This window comes from Thermobia domestica, chromosome 10, assembly GCF_964235325.1.
Source record: "Thermobia domestica chromosome 10, izTheDome1.hap1.1, whole genome shotgun sequence".
Classification (NCBI taxonomy): Eukaryota; Metazoa; Arthropoda; class Insecta; order Zygentoma; family Lepismatidae; genus Thermobia; species Thermobia domestica.
Genome location: NC_137463.1, coordinates 118,665,296 through 118,682,426, shown reverse-complemented (window position 1 = coordinate 118,682,426; position 17,131 = coordinate 118,665,296). Strand labels below are relative to the sequence as shown.

The following is a 17,131-nucleotide window of genomic DNA, read 5'->3' as shown; positions in this document are numbered from 1 at the left end:
TTGAACAATTAGAAACAAAATATATTGTAGTAATAATTTACTCTATTTGTTAAGATAATGAATATTACATTCTGTTTTTAAAATGACAGTCAAAGCAGAATGTATTGGATAATAACTGAGGAATTGTAAAATTTCAATTTCGGTACGATTAAATACATTTGTGCCTCTATGTGTTGCGTTATCCGTTGGGAGGTATTGAACAATTCTGATTCAAAGGAAGGAAATAAACTACTGTATAGTACTGGGGTTAATTTAATAGAGTTTAATTGTATAGGCAGTACTGAAGCTATTTGAGACAAAGTCTATTGCTGAAAGTGAAATATGAGTTACTATTAGGGTTTTATCCCGGGTGTTATACCCACTGATGATTGAACCTGGAACACACACATGAAAAGCATTAGCGCTAGCAAATTAGCTACGAAGAGGTACATTATATCATAATTCTAAGTGAAGAATGAAGGCAATAAATGAGAAGCGGAAACGACAGACTGTACGATAATAATACTTTCACAATTTTAATTTCGCACTATATATTTCGAGACTTTCGAGACGAGACCGAGACTTGGCCTTCGAGACCGAGACAGGCATCTTTTGACCGAGACGAGACCGAGACGGCGATTTTTGACTCGAGACGAGATCGAGACCGCTACTTATAAACCGAGACTGTATAAAGTCTCGTCTCGTCTCGATACCATCCCTATAAAGTATGTTTGCCTCTGGCGTTATTAGCGTTCCAACACCTTGCTATGAAAAATGTACGTGCCAGCGATACTGTTTGTCAAATATGTCTTCTCTCTACTGTGAGTACAAATAAAACTTACCTTAATTTTGAGTTAGATTTGACGTAAAACATGTCAAATAACTTAACGAGACAGCAGGGATATTTCCATGAAAAAGTATATCCCTATGTAATTAATTATTCAAAATTCAGTTGTAATATCCCCTTTCTTCAAAAGCTATCTTTTCTGCACTTAATTTAATTCAAATCTAATTACTCACTAAACAAAACTATATATTTTATTTTGGAAGACTTAAAAGTGTAACAATATATATTATTTTGGCCAACTATCTATTTTCTAGACTTCCTAAGACTGAATAAAATAAGAAAAACATTTCAATAATAAAGACAGCTTTATTTGTAAAGATTTGTAAAGGGAAGGCACTCAAGCTTTTCTTATAGGTATCTCATTAAGATTTATTTTTTTAAATTGTTAATTGTTAAGAGTGTATTTTCCTTGTAATTGTGAAACGGCTGGAGGAAATGAGACTACTAGGAACGTACACTTTTCATAGTATATTTTGTTAGGTTCTAAATCGCACTGCCATGAAACAAGTTAAAACGGGAAACCTTATCTTCTTCCATTATCTTAGTATGAACGAATCGATTACTCATACGCGTGTTAACAGATCGAGTCGGTCGCTCATAGAACAGTTAACAGTTCCTGTCGCACATAAGACTGTCGCAAGTATAGCTCGCGACAAAACATAACCATTTTTTTCCTCGAGTGCCAAGATCTAAGGGTTTACTTGTCCCTACCATAAATCCTTCATTGTAACTAGATCCCGGCGTTGCCGCTCCAACTCAGGTAGAACTGTATAAAGCTCTCAGTATGGTTAACCCCATTACGGTTATCATAGTAGCCCGAGCCCGTGCAGACCTCTAAACACATTACCCCACAGAAATGAGTGTCATAAGTCCAGGCCTTCTAAAGGCTGTTGCCCCAGGAATTTAGTTATCATTATTTGCTAATAATAATATGTAATATTAGTAATAGGCTTAATAAAGATTCTGCCTGTTCATCTGCTCTTCTTGTAAGTAGCCTATATTATTTCTAACTTTAAGATATAGTTATACAGGTCAATATATAATTGATCAGTTTCTTTCTAATGTGATTCGTCATCTGTATAAAAACTGGACAAACTACAAATTAGGATACTATACACAGGAAATTAATAATTATAGCTTTATTACTCAGATATTAACCTGCACATATTAATACATATGATGATTTAGGTACTTAATAGAATGCTTTTTAATCATTTCTTTTTTTAAAAGAAAGTTTTAAATTGTCATTATAGACAGATGGCCTGTCGAATAATAATAATAATAATAATAATGTTTTCCTAGGACATTGAACAAAGTTATCATGTCTTGCAAAATATTTTTGGAGACAAAGATCATGTTGTCATCGAGATAGATCAATCGTCCTCAGAAACTGAGGAAAACGAAAACGAGGACATGTTTTGAACTCTTGAAGTGTTAAGTTCCAATTGTTTATTTTTATCTATTTATGTGAGAATTTTCAAAATAATGTTAAATCAGGTCTGATATAGTGCTTTATGTGAGATTGATTCTAAGTTGCATGAAGGGCATAAACAGATAATAATAATAATAATAATAATAATAATAATAATAATAATAATAGTAACATAAAAGACTAACATTAGTGCATCACGCTAACTCCTAATAGTAAATCACGTTGATGCTCATTGCAATAATATAATGCAATAATTTAGATTTGAGCATTTATATTTATGTATCCGCAAGTTCGTTGGTCGACTACCTAAAAAAGAAAAAAGAAAAAAAAAGAAAAAAGTGAATGCAAACAATTACAGCTCTTAAGTATTGACTTTAACCTGTAATTAGTGCTTGAACTTTTCGGGTAAACTGTACCCGCCCGATACCCATTGCGTTTGGTTTACTCGATCCTTAGACCTGATAAGCCCGTTTGACCCGTGTTTGGCCTGTTTGGACCGTTTGAACTGATAGACTCGTTATGAGTTCGTACATGATAATTAGAACAATTTGTGCTTTGATAATAAAGTGAAACAACACATCATTTACAATAATGACAGACTAAGCTTGTTTTCATAAAAACGGGATTACAGGTCATCCCTATTCATACGGTTTAATCGGGCAAACCCGATTCATACGGGTAAAAATACAATATCGGTCCAACGTGCGGTCCAGTTTCTATTCTATTTTCCGAGCATTACCGCAAATGCACAGTAGCCCGAAATGGCTCGGACGTAAAAACTATTATATTAATAGAGAAAATTACTTGTTGAATGACCTGTACGTATTTTATCCCTATTTTAAATGGTTATTCTGGTTTTATGTATCTGCTTATTGGTTTGCAACACTCAAAGAATAGTTCGAGACAGCATTGTTTACCCTGGAGGCAGGGAGAGCGGCTAAGCTTTTGTAATACCGGCAACATCCAACTGGTTGACAAACCGCACGTGGCCGCTAACAACCATATGACAGTTTTACTGCTGATAAGAAAACTTGGTTTAGCTTTGAAAACCACTATAGGACGATACCATTCTTGATTTGGGGTTCCCTCATAACTAAATGATCAAGCTCTCCGGAGACCAAATTTGATTCCTATGGAGACCTCCCCGCTGGTCTGTGCCTGCTCAACAAATTATCTACCTATATCGAAAAAAAAAAAAAAAAAAATACATGAATTTTCTTTTTATTGAGACATGCTAAATTACTAAATTTTGCCTTCAAAATAGAATACACTGTATACCCCAATCTCATTCAATATATCATTTCTTTCAAAAGATGCTTTCACGTATGATTTGACTAATTATTCGGAGTTTAGACTTCAACTTTAACTTACGGCCTTATGTAATATCCCAACACCCAGGACTGAACACGAATATCCCACATCAAAGAAGAGAATGGAAACTACTTACTCACGAGGAAAGACTTCTAGTACACATCTACGTGCGTATTCCTACACGCGTATATGCTCAATATTTACCAGCAAATACTAGGAAAATAATTGGTCTTTTACTCATTCACTAAATGGAAAACAATTGTTACAAATTATCTCGTGTTAATCATGTTACGAAAAACTGCAAAGACGGATAGAGTAGAGTCTACCGTTATCTATCCAAACTGGATGCATTAGGATATCACTAACGTCAGCCTTGATAACTAAATTCCAGATAAAAGTGTTTATTATATAAGCTTTCATTATTATTTCCAACTTATAAAGTTATCAAATCCTCAATCCTGTGATCAACCTTGTCCAAAGTCCACGGATTATTTGCTTCATGTGCTTTAGAAGTTTCCACTGAGCTCGAATCAATAACAACGTCATGTTTTTCAGTACGAGCGACCTTTTACCCCTCTGAAGAAAAAACAAAGTTTGCATATACTACTTCTACCTACAAGGATCCTTAACGGTGTTGAATACTTACACCTTAATTATTTTTAAATGCAAATTATTTGTCTGTTCTAGAAGTGAACTGGCGTTATGATGTGATCAGGGCCAGTGCTAGGCAATTTGCCGCCCCGTACAATGACATTTTTCCGCCCCCTTTCTCCAGAAAGAACAAATCTTAAAAAAAAAAAAAAAAAAAAACACACACACGCGCGCGATTTTAAGGATGTTACCCCATCATTAACAACGAAAGGGAAGGAAAGGGCACTCGTACTCAGAAAGGCCTAAACACTACAAATGCAATATCGTTGCGCCTATTTTTTTAAATAAAAATAATAATCTGCTATGTTAGTGAAAGACAAAGCAAACGCATCTGCAGAGGAAAGATAGTAATCTTTTTTATAGAATTCAATATCGAGCTTCAATCTCAATGTATAAATTTGCAATTCGAGTGCAACTAGCTCTTATATCTTTATTTCTTAATTTTCCTTCTACATCTGTTAAAATTTAAACAAAAAAAAAAAAAAACTTGTTTCCACCTTTAATGGTCAGGATCTTGTTCGTGACAAAGACAAGACTAGTTTTCCTATCAAAACTGTACTAAAAGAACTAACTAAACTGTAACTAACTAAAAGAAACAGGTGTTCACTACTGTTTGAGAATTGAGTTCTTGTATTTGATAACAATCAAGCAATTCATGCTGGAATTTGACCATTTGCTTTAGCACTGTCCATGTGACTTTAAACTAATGCGACCTGAACATTAATCATAAATGTAGTATTCAAATAGAAAGTCAGTTTAGTAAATTTAATACCATAATCTAATCATGAAGTCTGTTTCCAACAAGAAATATTTATTCTAAATAATATAGCCATTACAGATTTTGCCGCTCCGTGTAAATGCACATATTCCACATGCCGGCCGTGGATTTGATTCTACTGATTTCTTATTCAAGTATACTTAAGACGTAATTTGCTTTTTCAAAATGAATTTGTAGACCCCCTCCTTCCAAACCAACCTCTAGAGTCGAGATATAGCGAAATAACATTCTTGCATTAAAAAAAAAAAAAAAAATCCACGCCATGAATATCGGAATATCGTTTCAACCCTTCCCAAATTACTTTCCTAACGTTGCACCCATAATCTCTTAGCGGTCCAGACATTTCTATGATTAGTGAACTCTAAAGAAACTATCAAAGTGGACGTATAAATATACTGCCAAAACATCATCACAAGCGTTTAAATATGGTATTTAAACCATGACATTTTAAGGAGAAATGACTATTCAAAACATTTAATGCGAAAAGTGGAAAACTGCAATTAGATTGTAAGATTGTTTTTCTTTCGTCAGAAATTTGAACTAAACTACCTAGTTCAGTTTCAACCTGTTTACATCAGCGTTTGCGAAACCGAAAAAAAAAAAAAAAAAACGAATAGTACTGTTGTTATATGTAAGTCCTTCAAACCTCAAATTTAAATTAAGAAAACAGACTACCCTTGTTCTTTCTGGAGCCAGCAAACACAATTACGTAACCTGTTCTTAACAAAAACCGGGCGCAGTGATTTTTCCTCCCTCTTTTTCTTACGCGCTTTACTGCAAAACGCAATTTGGATAAGAGGAGTGGGGAGGAAGCATTTGAGTACATGTTTGTGGTATTTGCTTTCGCTTCAGGCGACATCAATTGCGTCTATTTTCCCCATCCATTCAACGTAACCTTCCGGTTCCGATGTCCTTCAAGTAAGTTCTTGGGAAGTATTCTTCCGCTCAAAGTTCGTAATTTGCAATGATCAAATTCAATTTACGGATATGTTTATCAAAAAGTTATTCTTTCTAATGAGACACGACCTTTCACTTATTAGCATTTAAAGAGACGTACTATACATCATTCAGCAGCTTAAAAAAGATCAGATGACACACCTTAAAGGCTTTACAAGGTCTACGTATTTGCAAAACTACACTTGCCAATTTTACAATACGTAATTCCCTAAGATTTAAGAATCGCTAAACCTTTTCTTTTTTAAATTGGAACTATGAAAACGATCACTACTTGGTAATGTTTGTAGTTTTTATATTGATCAATGTATATAATTCTCCAATTCTTCAACACGTATACTTAGCAATTCGTGTAAGGAACACAACATGTATAATCTACCCATAAAGTTGTAATAAACTTTAAGTCTACCGTTAGCCCAGTTATTGCTACACACGATTGCGAATTAAACACTTCTGTTAACATTTGTGTTTCTGCCAGCATCCATAAGGCTGATTAACATAAATTCACTGCATACAGTCTTTCCATTGTAATAACTGAAAATTTGCTTCTAGTAGCTCTAAGATCATGTTTCGTCTTTGAACAGCCTTTTGCAAATTACATTTGAAACAGAAACCACGAGTACAAATTGAGGCTAATCTAACAAATTCAGCGGCACAATTTGTTTTGATCTATTCCATTTACTTTCTTTACAAGGAAGGAATCCACTTTTATTACATTCACATATAAAGGAGATCTTACTACACAAAAGTTTATGTATAGGGTCTAGTTCGTGAATCTTGCTTTCTTTGAGTAGTCAGCCTGATAGCAGGTTCTAATTCATGATATGTAAAAACATGTGGGACTTCTATGCCACTAGGACAGGGATAAACAGCTAGTTTCTTTCCTCTTTGATTCACGAGGGTTTACAGAAAATTATAATGAAGGGTTAAACTGAAAAGTACGTTTTACTCCTGCCATATGCACAAGAACTGAGTGCACGAGAACTGAGAAGAATATGGCTCTATTACAAAGATATTCATTTGCACATGTTAATATTCATTTAGAGTTACATTTCACAGATGCTCAACATGATTTGTAACTTGTACAAAATCTTCAGCGAACGATGTTTGAAAATCATGCCAAAATATATTTCGCATTTTTATTATCCTGAAAACACACCGAGAACCTTATTCCGTGTAAGCCATAGCAAAAATTGTGGAGCGTAATGCAAAGTAAAACATGCAAAAAAAAAAAAATAAATAAATAAATAAAATAAAATAAAAAATCAATTATAACTGCTATGTCGATTATCGCAAACCAAAACAGTACGTTGATGCAAACTCGCTATAGAATGGGCCCGCTGAATTATGACTTTCGATTCTGCGAATAAAATTTATATGTTGAAGTGTGCCCCGGATCTCTTCCTGAAGCACGCGGAATTAAAATGCTCATCAAGATCCCGGATCACGATGTTCACTCTTGTTCTGGCTTATCCAGAAACCTTCTTGCACGCTTTCGAACTTCATCTCGTGTAATTTCTCATGGAAACTACGTATCCCAACTAAACTTCTCAACCTCATATTGCATTCACTGACATATTATCGTGAACCACCTTGTGTTGTTGTCCCTTAATTCTGAATCCTAGAGATATTGCAGCCGCATATTGAAAATGGTTGTGCCTTCAAGATGATGAACACGGAACTGCATGTCATTTAACTCTCAATTCCCAATTTAAATAAAATAAATGAACAACTGTGTTAATCAGAGCAAAGTACGATATATGGTATGAATAGCAAAAAACTTCACGAAGTCTGATATTTGTTGCCCTTTGTAACTTAACTCCCATGCTGATACATAAACTGGATATGGAACTTACAAAGTAGATCCACCCCGTGAACGAAGCAAACATTTCACTGCATTGACAACGAACAAAGAATGCAATCAGGCACAGCCTGATCTTGCTTCAAGAAATTATCCTTACATTAAGAGTGGACTGGAGCTTTGCGAGGATGCCGTGAAAAATGGGATAAATTTAACATAGGATTTTTTCAATTTTGCATGATATCACGACCTACACTGCTCGTTTGGAGAAAATCGTAAAGCAGGGTTATACATTTAACAATATTATTCAAATTCATGAAGTATTCATAAAGTATGTGTGTGTAATTTGCTCAAAATTATTAATTTCATTTTTTAATTCCCCATAAGGAAATGAAGATTTACCACTAAACCCGATACCGCTTTTTAGAGAAAGTAATGAGAATTAGCAATTGAGGTGCATACCTTCATAATCTTTGATTCGTCTTTATTGAACCTAAAATTTTCTTATTTCTTATTAATTATTATCTACAGAGAAAATGCTAATTAAATTAAAGAGTGCACATTCTCTTAGTAATTAATGTTTAAAAAGTTCGGCATTTTCCCGTTAGATGACTCTGTTCAAAAATGCAGCCGGAGGAAGCAGGTTTTCGTGTTGAACATATGACAAAAGTGCTTACAGACACCATTGACCTGGTACTACAACCAAGTGCAGCGGCTGTGTTAGTCAAGAATAATTCTATATATTTTTGCTGTATATTCTAGAACCATCGTTTTAAATCTTACCATTCGGTACAGTGGCGTACACAGAATTTTATCACGGGGGTTCAAACTTTTGAAGTTCATATGTGTATCAAGTTCTGTATATGTATCTTAATTTGGTAAATGTGTACATTGCATACAATGTATTGTTCGGGCGGAGGGGGTTAAATTCGGAACTTCCCAATTGCGTACAATAATCATTCGGTGGATATAAAATTTAGAATTAATTACTAGCACTTTAGTTTATATTAAAGCATATACAATCAGCTGACAATAGTAGCCAATCTAAGGGGGAAAAACTATTGTCACTAGCCCCAAACGGGACAAGGATGGGACTTATGCAGAGTCATTTTGACTTATGATTAACGTCATTCTAAAGGCCTGACTATTGCTGGAAGCATATGTTAGTCGAACTCTTTAGTATGGCACTCGTCAGAACGACTGCATAAGGCCCATTATAATACAATAACTTATTAGAAGGAAAGAAAGAAAAAAAAAACATGTAAGAAGGTATATAGAAACCAAAGGAAAATCCGTTTTCCGCATATCTAGACTTTAAAAAAATACATGATTGATACAATATAGGCCTATTTTAAAGATTTTACTTACTCTTCACGAAAAGAATTTTCCGCCTTTACACGTGGACCACGCTGAAGCAACAAGGAACCACGTCTCAATGATACTGTACACGCGAAGTAGAGATACTAAAAGAGGTCACCTTTTTAAACGATACTTCAAATAAATAACACAAAACAAAAAGTAAAGAAGACCTTTGTGATTGTTGTGTCTTCCTGGGGTCAATCTTACACTTTTCCCAGATAATATTCAATATGTGTCCATGAACTCTTCCATACTGATAAATATAGAAGTAGCATTTCTGACAGTTCCATTACGTGCAATTTTAGGGTACGATTCATCGACCTTGAATAGACTTTAAAATTTGGAAGGTCAACAATGGATAAATCAATAATTTCCATCCTAGTATTCTTAAGCCGGACCTAATATTTAAGATGTCAATAGATGCAATTATAAGCAACAAACCGTTCGTTGATAACTTCTTTTAACCCCTTACGTGTCGAATTTTTGGACACTTGCCCCTCTCGAGTAGCTTAACCCGTAATATGTCTGCACCCAGTGAGGTAAACCGTAGTAAGTAACAAAATATTTTAATTGTTTTCCGTTAACTGTGTAATCAGTATTTTTTAAAAATAACATAGCCCTATTTACGTGTAGATTACACTCTTGTTTTTCTTTTTGCAAGTTCTGGCAAATATGTTTCCATCTAGTATGACAAAACCTGGGGTTAATGCTAACCGAAAATGGTGTCCAGCAGCAACATCGTGTGACAGGGTGGTGAAACAAGTTATTTTGAATCAGACTGACTTCACAAGGAAAAGTAACTCGGCCCGATACTAGACAAACTATGTAAATTCTGTAGGATAAAAATCTTCACAACAGACGTATTATGTTTTTTTTTTTTTTTTTTTAAATAAGGTTTACGGTTTAAAGTACTTTTTTTTCACATAGAAGAACTATGTTACCAGGGATCTCGATGGTTCAACACTTGATCCCAGGTTTAACTTTTTTTTTTCTTTCTTGAAAAACTTGTGCACATGGAAAATATTAACGTAAAAGCAGACGTCTGACAACAATACCGTATGTCTGACGACACTTGTAAACAGAATTAGTTTGCAATCTTGCCGTCTGCACAAATACATCGAACGCGTAATATGTATACAGGTTAGGTACATAAGTGGGGTTAATATAAGTTCTTCTGCTTGGCCAAAGAACTGATTAATAAAAAATATTTAGTTCAGTATGTTAGTTGTTTTTAGATTATATAATTGTATTGGCAAACAGTATTTCAAGCTGTTAGAATTGAGCATAAGAGGTAGGTTTTATTTTATTTTATTTTTATTTTTATTTATTTATTTATTTTTTTTTTGTAGAAGTAAAAGAATTGTTTTATTTTGAAATGCTTAATTATAATTTTATTAACATAAAGAGAATTTTAACTTATACAAAAGGATATTAATGATGCTATGGGCATATTAAGGTTAGGTTTTTTTTCCACCGCTAAAATGTTTTTTGATGGTTTTGTTGCCTCCGTTTTTACTCTCACTCTTGCCAGCCTGAATTCCCATTATATTACAAAATTTATGAGTTATTAATTTAAAATTAGATGTTTAACTTATGATTTTTTTTTGCAATTAAAAGTTTTATTACCTTTGTTTCTTAGGACAAGTTATGAAAAAAGAAAAACATATTAATAGTTCCTCTTGATTACACTTTCAAGGCTTTTTCTTATAATTACACTTAAGCACCTAAACTTTGCAACAGATTAGCATATCCGTTTTTTATTTTTTTTTTTTAATTTTTATAAAACCTTTGTTTTCAACACACTCCTCCACTGAAGCTGTACATAATCTGAATAACACCTTTTAGTGTGTATCTGTTTCCCTTTCCTCCCCTCCCCCCCTGTAAAATCTGTTTTTAACACAGAACATTAAGACCATAATGATAAAATAAATTAAACTTCAAATAACAGAAATGCAACAATCTGAAGACTTAAGAGTATCGTATTTAAATATAATTTATCATCATGTGAATGCACAGTGGATTATAAATAGTGATTATTTCAGATATCCCCCACAGGAGGAAAGGGTTTCAATACACAGGAAGATGGATCCGTTGTAATTCCCCGTAGTGGGGACTCCTTGCTAGTGAATTTCATAGGTTTTTCCTGTAAGAAACATGTTGGGCCTTTTTTTTTTTTTCCTTTAAACATCTGGTCTCTTTCAAGAGCACAAAATTAATCATGGGCAAACCGGAAAACTTTTTGAGAAATCTGAATTATTTTTCCCGTCGTATTTTCGTAAACACAGGGGTCTATAACGCTCATATTTTCTGGAAACGTGGTTATAAGCTCGATTCCCAGCAGAGATACTTGCCTCAGATACAAATCCGAGTATATAGGCCTAGTATGCGCTACTTTAAACACTTAAACCTGTCTCAGCTTCGGTGCTAGAAAGCGATGATAATCAAAAAACGCTGAAGTGGATTAAATATATGCAGAAGCGAAGACTAAAAAGTCATAAGTCAATTTCATTTACTTTCATACACTTTTAAGGAAAAAAAAAACTTTTAGGACTTCAAAAATACTTCTGAGTACTACTCAGGGAAATTCTTTCATTATTCGTCATATTTATGTGACAGCACAAATCTATGATGTAACAGTTGACTTTAATACTTACCTTTAAACAATGAGTAACATACTGGAAAACAGTGAGATTTCCATTTTACTACGCATTTTGAAACCAAACCATTTCACAATTGACGGTTGTTTCATAAATACATCTGTCTATTAATATATTGCATTTCATTCAGCTTTTACATGTCTAAGAAAAATGGATGCGGAATTAATGCTGCACACTATAGATGCTACCTTGGAACTGACGTCAAGTAGTTCTAGGAGAAATTACTTTTACTTATTCCTGTGTGATAATTCTGATTTCTTAACTCTTTAAGAACATTAAGTTAGATTCCTAGTGCTTTACAATGAATTATGCTTTCGGATGACATCACACCCACTATATATATATATATATATATATATATATATATATATATATATATATATATATATATATATATATATATATATATATATATATATATATATATATATATATATATATATATATATATGTGTGTGTGTGTGTGTGTGTGTGTGTGTGTTATACAGGGTGTTTCAAAACCACACCGACAACGTTTGGGTGATAATTCCTGACACCAAGATCAGACAAAACGTATAAAAGTATAGACCAACCTAGGTGCAAAAATGCTTCCTTTCGAAGTTATAGGCTGCCGAAAAAATGAACTTTAAAGGTCCATAGCTCCAAAACTATGGGACCTACCGTAGTTGGGTCAAGACTTCACTTAGGAACTAGTACCTATGTACTCTATCCAAATATCCAAGTTTCACTCCTGCGGTACTTCGGGAACAACTTTTATAAAGGTAGTTGGTGAGTACTTCAAATTATATGCCCGTAGCCAAACTCCCTGTGCAAAAATTGTTGCGTGAGTACCTTAGGGTTCTGAAACATGTATTTTTGGACAACGCACATATTAGTTACTAAGTGAAGTTTCGACCCGACTACGGTAGGTCCCATATTTTGGAGCTATAGACCTTTAAAGTTCATTTTTTTCATGTTTTCGGCAGCCCATAACTCCGGAAGGAAGCATTTGTGCACCCAAGTTGGTCTATACTTTTTGTCTTATCTTGGTATCAGGACCTCCCAAACGTTGTCGGTGTTGTTTTGAAACATCCTGTATATGCGCCAAGTTTCACTGAAATACTTAGAGCAGAGTTTCCCAACTTGGGTGTCTCGCAGTAGCACCAATGATATCGCGAGATCTTTTGTTATAGGTCTAAATTGAGAATATTAAATGAATTAGGCCTAAGAACTTAACACTTTTTTTCTTTGTCACCGGATGGAATGGTGATCGAGGCGTCGATATCTGCACTTTTGTGCGAGTAACATTCAATGGTGGCACTAGATATCTCTGTTCTTAATTCTGTACATTGGTGCTATCTATGGGTTCATGCTTTATCTCTCAAAGTATTGACACCACAGCGAGAGGTTTTAAACTGTTTTATTAGTTTGTTTCTTTGCTCTATGTAATATGTAATTATTTTGCTACTTGAAAATGACATTTTACAGAAACTCCCAGTGTGAACAAAACCACACTCAGATTGAAATTTGCAGTTTTTGAAACAGGGATAAAGAGCAATAGCCAAATGTTGCGTTTGAAACTTCAAGAGATGCAGAATAACAATCAAATAGGACTTTCAGACGTCTATTTCGTGACATCATGTAATCAGACGTCTATTTCGTGATGAAGGATACCGGAGTATGTGATACGTAAGAAAAGTCTTTAATGGAAGAATGGCACCAAATAAGTTGCTGCGTCCAGGGCTACTTACACATGGGCGAAAGGGGTCCATCGAGACCGGTGACCCCACGCCAGGATTTGCCCAAGTGGGCTCAGCCCGAAAAAACCCGGTTGGACCCACGTGCAAAACTCCACTTTAAAACCCACCTGGGTTTTTGTTAATATATTATTGGTACAACTAAAGTGATCACATTGAAAGTGATTTTTATCAGATCTTGGACTTTCCTTGGGCAAATTAGATGTTTTCATGTTAAAGTATACAACATCATTCAACGTTAGCTCTATATAAAGTTCTGAATGCACTGAATGAATAAAAAGCTTATCTTAGCTTGAGATGATTATAGAACAAATTAATGTATGGATTGTGTTTATAGCCTATTTGAAGTAAAAATGCAATTTTATATCTTAGAAAATACTTTCCGTGAATAGTGTGCTCGCCGATTAGGCGACGCCGGGAGATGTTATGCCTCATATCTTTGACGGGTTTAAGGCCATAGGTGCCTGTACCAACAGTAAATATGTAAATACATTTGTATACATTCGATGGTAACACAAGTGTTCTTAGTAAAATTTTGTTTTCCAACAATAGTAGTGTAGTTCCGTCATTAGTTGCTACTCTTGAAATAAGCATTCTGTAGAATCAACATCAACAATAGCGTAAAAATTATCGTCAAATTTAAAAAGTTTAATGCTCGGAGTTCCGAAGACTATGTAACACTATTTCAAGTGCTGAATTCAAACTCCCGTACTAGCAGTCTTGGGAAGTAACGTAACGCAAGTAACGCGTTACTTTTTAAGTAACGTTTCCTAGTAACGCGTTACATTTTTTCCAAAGTAACTGTAACGGTAACGCGTTACAAATTTTTAAGTAACGCACTTAGTTTGCGTTACTTTTTTCGCGTTACATTTCGGATGAGTAACTACAATATATATAATATATATATATATTTTTTTCGGAAACAAATATTTCTTTCCTGTAAGTGAATTTCTTAGAATGGAACAATGGAGCATGAACGATGTCCGTGACCGACAATTCCTACTCTGTTCGCCTTTTCCCGTTTCGCCTTATGACCTCTAGCAATGAGATTTGCATGTAAAACCTGTTATCACTTTTCATCTTAATGCAAGGCGGAACGGGAAATCTCGATGTGCATTTTCCTGTTTCACCTTACGAACTTTACGCTTGTAGGCTTTCATAGACACAATTTGATTTGTTTATTTACATAACAAAAAAAAAAAAAGCCACTTCCTATTTTTGGAAGATGAGGAAAGCCTCAGGGAAATTACGTGTACTGATTGCAAGCACCTGGAATATTTTGTCTTAGATTTTCGCAGCTCCAAATCAATACGTTCAGTGAGTGAACTACGAGTGCAATGGTACTGGTAGTCTATTTTACTTTGAATGGTGTTGGTTTTATAAAGATGGAGAACGAAAATATTTTTTCGTTCGAACATTTGAAAGAATACTTTTTCTTAAAAGAGGAAGATGATGGTAAACAGCAGTGGCGTATTTAGGGGCGGGGCTTCCGGGCTTAAGCCCCCCCGAAATCTTACTATAGTAAAGTATATAAAACATCTTGCAGAATTTTCACATTTTCAGGCAAATCCCCCTCCCCCCGAAAGTTAGCAAAGCCCCACCGAAACAAAATCGTAAATACGCCACTGGTGAACAGAATTTAAAAGTAAAGTGGTGCTCCGGCGAGAAATATTTATCAACAACTAGGGTGCCATAATTAACGACATTCAGTAAGGGTTTAATATGAATAAACTGTGTTCTGATGAGCATGCCTACTTTATTGATGTAATATTGATGGTATGTAATATTAGGGTTCTTTTAGATCAGTTTGCATATCCTAAAGTCCTGTTGATTATAGACTTTGGAACAACTAGATTTAAAAAGCATGTATCGATTTTAGAGTTATTGGCAAATTTTGATTCACCCCCAGTTCATGTATTCTCATTTTCTCAGTTGTAGTGTAATGTTTCTCTATATTCTGTATTTTTAATTTTACATATTTAATAGCAACATTGTTATTATTATATAATTAGTTTAGCAGAATAGTAATAAGCAACCATTTTTTCTAACGCATAGGGATGGGCACGAGTCAAGCTAAAACTCGACTCGAATCCAAGTCGAGTTTCGAGTCGAGTCAAAAGTAATATTCTCGAGTCGAGTTCGAGCCGATTCACTGTTTTTGGCGTCGAGTTTCGAGTCGAGTCGAGTTTGATAAATGGCTCGCTCGTTTTAACTCGTTTTGAAATCTCGGCCTGATTACACTGGAAAGCGAAAGCCATGAGAAATGTAAGCTAAGCAGTAATATGAAATACTTTTAGTGTTGTTCACGAGAGGGGACATTGCTCGCATCACGTCTCGTATCGATAGCAAGAAAACAAGAGATTTTTTTTTTTATAGCAAGCTTAGCTCGGCTCGGCTTAACTAAGCTCGCTTGGGGTGAACCATCGGTCCAGCTGGCTTGGTTGGGATAAGCCATCTGCTCGGTTCGACTCAACTGAGCAAAGGGCTCTAGCCAACTCGGTTGGGTGAGTTGTTGGCTCAGCTCACTTCCCGGTTTGAGTCGATAGTGAATGAGCTGTGAGCCCATCTGCTCGAGTCGTTGACAATTCTAAACCCGAGCCGAGCAGTTTTGAAGATATTTGGCTAGTGCCCTATAACTTTTAACAACGTTTGGCTCGAGCCCGAATACTCAACCTAGACCCTCAACCCAAATTCAGAAGCTCGTGAACAATTTCCTTGACTCCTAGACTTCACGATTACCGAGGTAGGCAATCAACTACTTTTTTAGTATTCATATATAAACCGCCTATCTTTCATGTTTATACACAGTGTTATAATAATAATAATAATAAATACAGCGGTAGTAATAGCAGTACGGAAAACTGAAGTAATAAGATTTTTTTCACATATTCAAAGTTTCGGACCTAAAAGTAACGCGTCACATTTTAAGACAAAGTAAAGTAACTTGTAACGCGTTACATTTTTACAAGTAACTTACCCAACACTGCGTACTAGTGAAAGTGTCGATGTACAGTAAAGAAAGCTGCGTTTTTGAGAAAAACCCGTCATGAGAGAAGTGCTCGGGAAATTCCCGCAATTGAACCCACAAAGCATCGGAAGTGAATACTCAACAATAAAACTATTTATTTTAAGCTGGAAGATATTTAATTTCATTTTTAAGACATTTTGAAACATTTACTTTATAAAATATGAATTATCTCTTTGTTAATTGTTTTAAATTCATTTTCGGGAAAGAACAGTCTTGCTAGTGCTAGGGAAATTCCCGTAATTGAACGCGCAAAGTATCGGAAGTGAACTTAAAAACAAAACTATTTATTTTACGCTGTAAAATATTTGCCATGAATGATATCTTTGTTTTAAATTAATATATTTGGTATTCATATTTGACGAACAATACTACGGCTCCTGGGATGACTTGATCTACACTTGTTCGTTTGTCTGCCTGTACCACACACACATTGCAGGGTACAACTTTCGGTATTTTAAGTTTAAATTTTCAGGGTACAAGCACGAGACACACTAAATTTCCTGTATAATTTTTGCGACGTACCGACGTAAAATTTCAAAATGGCGGTACCGTAAATTGGGGTGACTTCGGACATTTTTTAAAGTTTTCTTTAGTTTAT

General features: G+C 34.7%; 1 protein-coding gene across 2 annotated transcripts in view; it reads right to left on the bottom strand.

The window, feature by feature from the left end:
- Window positions 1–17,131, bottom strand: part of LOC145662680 (choline/ethanolamine kinase-like) — a 139,123-nt gene that overhangs the window by 101,076 nt on the left and 20,916 nt on the right. Inside the window, exon 1 of one of the 2 annotated variants that reach the window (XM_081728505.1) lies at window positions 9,122–9,223. The exons of the other annotated variant lie outside the window; for it this stretch is intronic. The gene's annotated coding sequence lies outside the window, so the exon portion shown is untranslated. Of the gene's footprint in view, window positions 1–9,121; window positions 9,224–17,131 lie in introns of those variants that run through there. 2 annotated transcript variants of the gene reach the window in all.